We start from the raw sequence: 6,934 nt of genomic DNA, 5'->3' as shown, positions 1-6,934 counted from the left end.
CCAGCTGTAGGTCTTGTGGTAGTTTTCCAGTGTTTATAGTGGCATCTTGACCAGCTCTCCCGTGGAAAACATGTTCTTTATGTTCAATGGATTTCCTGGTTCAAATAAAAGTTGAATAAAAAAACATGATATGATTTTAGCAAGTGTTACATGCTGTTATTACAGCATGAATAGCAATTTTTTATGTTTGGGGCTATTGTCATTAATTTTATCTTCAGTTTGTGTGTGTGTGTGTGTGTGTGTGTGTGTGTGTGTGTGTGTGGTGTGTGTGTGTGTGTGTGTGTGTGTGTGTGTGTGTGTGTGTGTGTGGCCTCTCTTTGTCTGACTTCTCTGTGTGTGTAGTTCTGACATGAGCGACGTTGCTTGTGACTTTTTAAAGTGTCTAAGTGTGTTTGTGGATACGTAACAGTTGAGTGACATGCTGTATGTGTGATGTCCCTGTTCAACCTGTCACAACCTGTGCAGCCATGTGCCATTCCTATGTGACTTCATATGTTGTGTAGGTGTGTGTGTGTGTGTGTGTGTGTCGGTCAGACCTGGGTTCAAATACAATTTGAAATCTTTCAAATCCTTTTACCTTTGTCTTTAGCCTTCTTGGATTGCCAGATAGGCGGGGATTGCTACTATTCAATTAAGTCCATTGCGCCTGGATGCTCAATCAAGACCAGCTAAGGTATTTGCAACTATTTTAAATATTATTGAACCCAGGTCTGGTGGAAGTGTTTGTGGCTTTAACCGTGACAGGGCATCAGTAACATCAGTAGACCTGTGTAGCTGTGTGCTGCTGTAACCCTACCCTCCAGAAAGACAATGGATATTCACTCCTTCCATTGCTCTGTGATATACTGTAACACACAATTAGCAAAAGCTAGCCACTGTAGCCTCACACTGGGGAAACACCACAGGGTTATGTTCAGACATGCTAATGTTTCACCCATTACAGTAAAAACACTCTTCATCCTCTAACCCACACCCGTAGGAAAAAAAAGGTGCTATCTAGAACCAAAAAGGATTCTTTGGCTGTCCCCGTTGGAAAACACTTGAAGAACCCTTTTTGGTTCCAGGTAGAACTCTTTTGGCTTCCTTGTAGAACCCTTTCCACAGAGGGTTCTACATGGAACCCAAAAGAGTTCTACCTGGAACCAAAAAGGGTTCTCCTATGGGGACAGCCACAGATCCTTTTTGGACCCCTTTTTTCTAAGAGTGCACATATGGGACTGTCCCAGGAGCATAGGACAGAGGGAGCAGACACAAACTAACCAATCAAGAGAACTTGAGACCATGCAAGGCTAAACTTGTTAGTGTGTAGGTTATTCCATGCAAAGCCACACAGCACATACACGTTACGGTGCAGGTTGGTTGTTTCTTCATTCTTCATTGAGCCACTTATTGATCTTGCTCTCGCTTTCTCCTGTGTGTGTGTGTGTGTGTGTGTGTGTGTGTGTGTGTGTGTGTGTGTGTGTGTGTGTGTGTGTGTGTGTGTGTGTGTGTGTGTGTGTGTGTGTGTGTGTGTGTGTGTGTGTGTGTGTGTGTGTGTGTGTGTGTAAAGGTATCAGTGGAAGTATCTCTTACTGCTGGGTCTGCTCCTCTCTTCAGATCCTCTGTGTAGTGTTCTGTCCTCTCCCTGAACCCCATACTACCCCAGCAACTTTATATGTGCAAGACCCCTCTCGTCCCTCTCACTCTCCCTCCTTCTCTCTTTCTCCCCCCCCTCTCTTTTTCTCTCTATGTCTGTCTCTCTCTCTCTCTCTTTCCCTCACTTTATACTTGTCATTTACACATTCACATAAATCTTCGTTCATTCACACTTTACCCCTCGTTCTCTCTATTTTTGGTCCTTCCTTCCTGCCTTTCTCTCTCTCTCTCTCTCTCTCTCTCTCTCTCTCTCTCTCTCTCATGTTGTCATTAAGCGCATGTCCCATCCGCAGGGGGCACCCACCTCCTCCTCTCCTCTTCCCCATCCCCCTCATTTAACCCCTTCATTGCCAGTCTCAAATCTGATTATCTCATTTAAATGTAAATAGCTATGTATCTATGTCATGTTGTTCACATTTGCAGCTATAAGCTGGATTGCGGTGTGCACACAGGAAACAGTGGGACAGGACAATATTATCGACTAGATACCACTGCAGACTGGAAACTTATGCTCATAAGAGCACACGCGCAGGTAGGATTATAGATGTGATGCTATTAAACATAACTTATGTCTACCATTTGTCTATCCAATATTTTAGATGCAGGTCTGATGATGTTTCTCAAATGTCCAGGCCATTTTCTGACAAAGGCACACCACCATTTTAGGAGATATTCCCGTGTTGGATTGCAATGAAGCATTGGATGAAATATTATCGTATCTGCTAGTCACAATCACATTAAATAAGTCATCTATTTATAAACCCCACCTTTGCTTATCAATCTACTCACTCCTTCATACCTGAACTTCTTCCTATCTGAAGTATCTTCCTCACTCACGCCCAACTGTCAACAAGAATACCACCACAATGACATGACATGAACACTACAAGCCTTGCTGTGTCATAATTAATCATATATACACTGCCTATTTATAAATATTGTTTATAAATAAATAGTAGGCCCTAGTTCTGAATTCTAGCACTGACAAGCAGTGGGGGTCTTCGGACTCCAAAGCCTCAAACTCACCAACCAAATTCACTTGATCAAATCCTCATGAGATCCAATAAATGCATTGGTATCTTAGCATCTTTTTTTTGTATTGTTGTGTTTACATTTTACAAGTGTGCTCTGAATACCGTTCCCTACCTCGACTAGATTTCCTAAATTCGAATGGGCACGATCCCCCTTTTCCTATTTTGGGTAGTCTCGACTACCACACTGCGCCAGCGCACTGACATTTACTTACTGTGAGTCCGAGAGTGTTTTCATGCTTTGTCCCTTTCAGACAATTTTTTTGTGAGAAGTTTGAACACTCAAAAGGAACTCAGACACTTCAAAAGAGCCCCCCGATGCGAACCCGAGGTCGTCTGAGTCCGGTTTGCTTGAATTCCTTGGTTCGGTTCCCTTTGTTTAGGGCAATATAAACACAAAGCTCCCCAGTTGTGCTTGTCATTATTACACGCACCAAACACTAGACTACTGCAATACCGTTGCTCCTGCCATAAACCCTCACGTTGATGCCACAAAATAGAGAAGATGATGATGTGCAGGTTTGCGGAAAAAACGTGTCCTATTTTTGATATTGATTAGCGATAGCCAAGGATGAGTTTTTAGTTGAGATTCTTTGTTTACAATATGTGTTAAATAAAGGTTAAAAATATATATATAATATGTGATCTATAGGTTAAGAGAGCTTCATAAGCTGTTTATTTGATTGAGGGGGTTGAATAGTGTAAGACAACAACATATTTGGTGAGAATCACAGTGGCGCAGTGGTCTAAGGCACTGCAACTCATTGCAAGAGGCATCACTACAGTCCGAATCCAGGCTGTATCACATCCGGCCGTGATTGGGAGTCCCATAGGGTGGCGCTCAATTGGCCCAGCGTTGGCCGGGGTAGGCTGTTATTGTAAATAAGAATTTGTTCTTAACTGACTTGCCTAGTTAAATTAAAATAAAAAAGATATATAAAAAACATAGGCTGCAAAATCTATACTAGCTCTTAAAGGGGCAGTAGCCTACAGTGGGTGTACAATTTTCAATTACAGCATTATTAATTTGCAGTTATTCTTCTGCTATTTATTCTGTTACCAATAATATTTACGTACATGTTAATAGTATCTTCTGATTACAATGATCATTTCACATCTTTTAACTAAATGCAATCTATTAGCTTCCAAAATGTAAGTAGGTATATATAGCTGTCCGACAACACATTCTGAGTGTGCATTGAGTTAATTTTGGAAAAATATTTTGGTTCCTTTCTAAACATAGCAATGTGAATGCAAAGAGGACCACAAAATAGGTGAAGTGAAATGGCAAAAGAGTTGAGTCCTCATTCAAAGGCAAGGGCAGTGTGAATACAAAGACAACTGAGTTATTTTGCTTTTTTCCCCCCAAGAGTTCACTTTAAAGAGGACTGAGATCAGTTATTTTAAAGAGGACAAAATGTGAAAACACCCTGAGTCTCCCAAAAATTACCAATGTGGATTCTGTAAACAGATTTAGGGAAACAAGCTGGTGAAAAGTGAGAATAAAGTTGCAATTTAACTTCTTCTCTTGTGCTTCCTTTGGGTATGCATCTTCGCTATAGCAGCCAAGGATAAAAGACTGATCAATAGATGCGAAGGTAGACTACAAATTCAATGTGATGACGATGCCTTGTGCAGCTTAGTTAGCTATTTAACGTTACTTCGCTAACTAAGTCTGTCTGTGAGTGTATTGTCTTATATGGGATGTGTGAAGAAACCTAAATTAACATGCATTATAACAAAATACACTGCTCAAAAAAATAAAGGGAACACTAAAATAACACATCGTAGATCTGAATGAATGAAATAATGTTATTAAATACTTTTTTCTTTACATAGTTGAATGTGCTGACAACAAAATCACACAAAAATAATCAATGGAAATCCAATTTATAAACCCATGGATGTCTGGATTTGGAGTCACACTCAAACTTAAAGTGGAAAACCACACTCCAGGCTGATCCAACTTTGATGTAATGTCCTTAAAACAAGTCAAAATGAGGCTCAGTAGTGTGTGTGGCCTACACGTGCCTGTATGACCTCCCTACAACGCCTGGGCATGCTCCTGATGAGGTGGCGGATGGTCTCCTGAGGGATCTCCTCCCAGACCTTGACTAAAGCATCCGCCAACTCCTGGACAGTCTGTGGTGCAACGTGGCATTGGTGGATGGAGCGAGACATGATGTCCCAGATGTGCTCAATTGGATTCAGGTCTGGGGAACGGGCGGGCCAGTCCATAGCATCAATGCCTTCCTCTTGCAGGAACTGCTGACACACTCCAGCCACATGAGGTCTAGCATTGTCTTGCATTAGGAGGAACCCAGGGCCAACCGCACCAGCATATGGTCTCACAAGGGGTCTGAGGATCTCATCTCGGTACCTAATGGCAGTCAGGCTACCTCTGGCGAGCACATGGAGGGCTGTGCGGCCCCCCAAAGAAATGCCACCCCACACCATGACTGACCCACCGCCAAACCGGTCATGCTGGAGGATGTTGCAGGCAGCAGAACGTTCTCCACGGCGTCTCCAGACTCTGTCACATCTGTCACATGTGCTCAGTGTGAATCTGCTTTCATCTGTGAAGAACCAATCTTGGTGTTCTTTGGCAAATGCCAAACGTCCTGCACGGTGTTGGGCTGTAAGCACAACCCCCACCTGTGGACGTCGGGCCCTCATACCACCCTCATGGAGTCTGTTTCTGACCGTTTGAGCAGACACATGCACATTTGTGGCCTGCTGGAGGTCATTTTGCAGGGCTCTGGCAGTGCTCCTCCTGCTCCTCCTTGCACAAAGGCGGAGGTAGCGGTCCTGCTGCTGGGTTGTTGCCCTCCTACGTCCTCCTCCACGTCTCCTGATGTACTGGCCTGTCTCTTGGTAGCGCCTCCATGCTCTGGACACTACGCTGACAGACACAGCAAACCTTCTTGCCACAGCTCGCATTGATGTGCCATCCTGGATGAGCTGCACTACCTGAGCCACTTGTGTGGGTTGTAGACTCCGTCTCATGCTACCACTAGAGTGAAAGCACCGCCAGCATTCAAAAGTGACCAAAACATCAGCCAGGAAGCATAGGAACTGAGAAGTGGTCTGTGGTCACCACCTGCAGAACCACTCCTTTATTGGGGGTGTCTTGCTAATTGCCTATAATTTCCACCTGTTGTCTATTCCATTTGCACAACAGCATGTGAAATTTATTGTCAATCAGTGTTGCTTCCTAAGTGGACAGTTTGACTTCACAGAAGTGTGATTGACTTGGAGTTACACAGTGTTGTTTAAGTGTTCCCTTTATTTTTTTGAGCAGTGTATATGCTACTCCTCTGCAGTGGCATGTATTCATGCTTACCAAGGGAAGCCAGACTTACTAACAAAATTGACCAAGAGAAAAAGAAAAAAGATATCAAATTATTTCTCTTTCGTCTCGTTGTGTTTCATAATTTTCAATTCGCCAGAGGCTGAATGTATCTCACCAGAAAAGGCATCTGAGCGAGCGAAACAGTGCCCCTTTGTCTCTGTATGTGTAGGCCATCTTTCTGATGCTGTCTGGTCTAAAAGAGTATGAAATTGTTGACGCCCGTAGCATTGGATGCAAGGGAAGCCAGCGAGCATTTGGCCTCCCTTGATAATATTTGGGATAAAATAATAGCCAATCAGCGTTGAGCTAAATTTTGTGAGTTTAACTGTGAATGGTCCTGGGGCACCAAAACAAAGTGTCAAGGGAAGCCAGTTTGGATTTGGCATGGAGAGCATATATCACTGACATAAACTCTCTGTGCATCTCGTTGTGTTGTTGTCCTCCAGTGGCTAGCTAGCTAGCTAAAATTAGCCCTTTCCTAAATTAGCCATGGATGGAGATAGGGATTAGGACTTGTGGTTTACTTAATTCTCCATATTGGCCAATGATTATAACAGCAATTCTTATCCAACAATAAATGTATACATTGTGCCCCTGGCCTGAGAGGATGGAAGTTCAATATGTAGCTAGATGTAGAAGGCTAATGTTAACTAGCTAACGTTAGCTATGAAAGGAAGTTAGGCTAGCGAGCAAGCTTTTTAGCCAGGTAGCCTAGGACAACAACAAAAATGTTAAGGTGTGTACCGTATGACAGAGTGATAGACCGTTTCTTCAACATGAAAGAGAGGAGGATGTCATTGGCGTTTCTCTACAAGTAGGGTGAGTCAACATGTTTTTCTACTTGCACGAATGCGCACACACACACAGAAATCAGAACAATGCATGGACAGCCACATTCTATTTAGTCGATGAGTGA

The sequence above is a fragment of the Salmo salar genome, chromosome 18 (genome assembly GCF_965601325.2).
Source record: "Salmo salar chromosome 18, fSalSal1, whole genome shotgun sequence".
Taxonomy (NCBI): domain Eukaryota; kingdom Metazoa; phylum Chordata; class Actinopteri; order Salmoniformes; family Salmonidae; genus Salmo; species Salmo salar.
Note: the sequence above shows the minus strand (reverse complement) of the source record.